Raw genomic sequence first — 2,510 nt, 5'->3', positions numbered from 1 at the left:
AAAATTAATAATTTTTTTTTTTTAAATTAATATATTAAAAAAATTAATTATAATTATATGTGTTATAAAAAATTTAAAAAATATTATTAAACTTTTTTATTTTTTATTTATTAAAATTTCTTTTTTAAAACATATTAAAAAAAATAATAAAAAAAATAAAAAATAAAAATTATTTTTAAAATTAATAAATTTTTTATTTATTGTTTTATTTAAAAAATAATATAAAAAAACACGGCCCCGGCCGCGCCACCAGCGGGTGGCGGGAGGGCCATGGGTCGATTCCGGGAATCGACCCACGGCCCTCCCGCCGCCCGCTGGTGGCGCGGCCGAGGGCCCAAGGGCATTCCAATCATCAACATATGGCCGCCTCCAATCTTGAATTTCTGCATTCTCACTATAAAACAGTAGCAGAAACTTTGTTAGGCTTCGTACCCTTCCCGGATCCTGCAATTTTGGAGGTTCATTTCCGAATCTATAATTATCATCGCTCAATCAGACGAGAGACTTGCATTTTCTTATTTTTGTTTCATTAAGTGAGCTCTTCTTGATCCACGTTGATTTTGGATCATGTTATGTTCAATATGCGTTCAGGTAGCAAGCTCCGAATGCATGTTTTTATGAATAAAATTTGTCCACTTCCGATTGAAAAACTAAATAGCTTTTATTCATCCGCACAGATTTGAATGAGATCACGATCTCTCGTAAATTCGAATATTCAATGGAAATGGAGCTATATTAGATACGCAGTGGTCACAATGTCTGTCAGCAACCTGGAGTTTCTCGACCTCACGCTCATGGACGCCTATAAGCGAGTGGTCGCGGGGCTGGGAGAGGCGGGGCTGATGGTCATACTCGATAACCATATCAGTAGACCCCGCTGGTGCTGTGGCTACGATGATGGGAATGGATTCTTCGGAGACACGGATTTTGATCCAGTGGTGTGGATCCAGGCGCTGTCCGCCATGGCCACCGCTTTCAAGGGCACGGCAGCGGTTGTGGGAATGAGTCTGCGCAACGAACTGAGAGGCAAGAGATCAAATCCGATAGACTGGTACAAATACATGCAGCAGGGAGCTCAAGCCGTCCATGATGCCAATCCCGACGTGCTGGTCATCATGTCGGGGCTCAATTACGACGCCGATCTTAAGTTCTTGGCGTCGAAGCCGGTGAGTCTGGCGTTTACAAACAAAATCATGTATGAGATGCATTGGTATTCATTCACAGACGGGAATGCCTGGGTGCAAAAGCCGGCCGACACGCTCTGCAAAACTGTGACGGCCCGGGTAAATGACCATACTGCGTTTGTTACGAAAACATTATCTCCTCCGGCGCCGCTGTTCATCAGCGAGTTTGGAATTGATGAGCGAGGAACGAATGTGGGCGATAACAAATTCATTGACTGCTTCCTTGCCTTTCTTACTGCCGGGGATTACGACTGGGCGCTCTGGACTCTACAGGGGAGCTACTATATTCGTAATGGGCAGCCTGGCTTCGAAGAGACTTACGGGATTTTTAATGGCCGCTGGGACGGTCTCAGGGATCCCACATTTGTTTCCAAGCTGCAATCCTTGCAGAAACCATCGCAAGGTTGATTTATTAGCTTTCTTTTAATATATATGCATAACTGTGTTTCTTAATTTTGTATTTGGTTTTACTTTGTTTTTCACTTTTGAATGTTCAATTCCTCTCTTTGTGTAGGCCCTTGGGCCCCCGGCCGCGCCACCAGCGGGCGCAGGAGGGCCGTGGGTCGATTCCGGGAATTGACCCACGGCCCTCCCGCCGCCCGCTGGTGGCACGGCCGGGGCCATGTATTTTTTATTTTTTTTAAATAAAACAATAAATAAAAAATTTATTATTATTATTATTTTTTTTTAATATGTTTTAAAAAAAAAATTAATAAATAAAAAATAAAAAAGTTTAATAATATTTTTTAAATTTTTTATAACACATATAATTATAATTAATTTTTATAATATATTAATTTTAAAAAAATATTATTAATTTTTTAAATTTTAAAGTAAAAAATTAAAATTTGTTTTAATTTTTTTTTTTTTTATTTATTTATATTTTTAAATAAATAACATATTGTTTAAAAAAAACATTATAATTTTTTTTTAATTAAAAAAAGATAGCTTAAAAAAAATGTAAATTTAATTTTTTTTAAACATAAAAATGTAGGTTTAATTTATTTTTTTTTAAATAAAAGACAAGATTGTTAAAAAATATATATTTATTTATTTATTTTAAATAAAATAGGTATATTTAATAAAAGATAATTGTATTTTTTGTTTTTTTTAATAAAAAATAACCATTTTTTTGGTTTATTTTTTTTATAATTTAAATTTATTTTTGTTTTTTTAATATTAATTTTACTAGTTTTTTGATTTTTTTTCTTCAATTTTCTATTTTTTTTAACTAGTTTGTTTTTATTTTTTATTTTTTTTTCCTGGTTTTTTATAATGTTTTTTATAATTTCTCTATTTCTACTTATTTATATATATATATAAATT

General features: G+C 34.1%; 1 pseudogene; it reads left to right on the top strand.

Annotated features, from left to right (window-relative positions):
- The first annotated feature begins 755 nt into the window (after window positions 1–755).
- On the top strand, window positions 756–1,637 carry LOC149259756 (glycosyl hydrolase 5 family protein pseudogene; annotated as a pseudogene).
- The last annotated feature ends 873 nt before the right edge of the window (window positions 1,638–2,510 follow it).

Source organism: Pinus tabuliformis, chromosome 6 (assembly GCF_031772625.1).
Source record: "Pinus tabuliformis cultivar Carrire ecotype Pingquan chromosome 6, CPIR1, whole genome shotgun sequence".
Classification (NCBI taxonomy): Eukaryota; Viridiplantae; Streptophyta; class Pinopsida; order Pinales; family Pinaceae; genus Pinus; species Pinus tabuliformis.
Note: the sequence above shows the minus strand (reverse complement) of the source record. Positions and strands in the feature narration are given on the sequence as shown.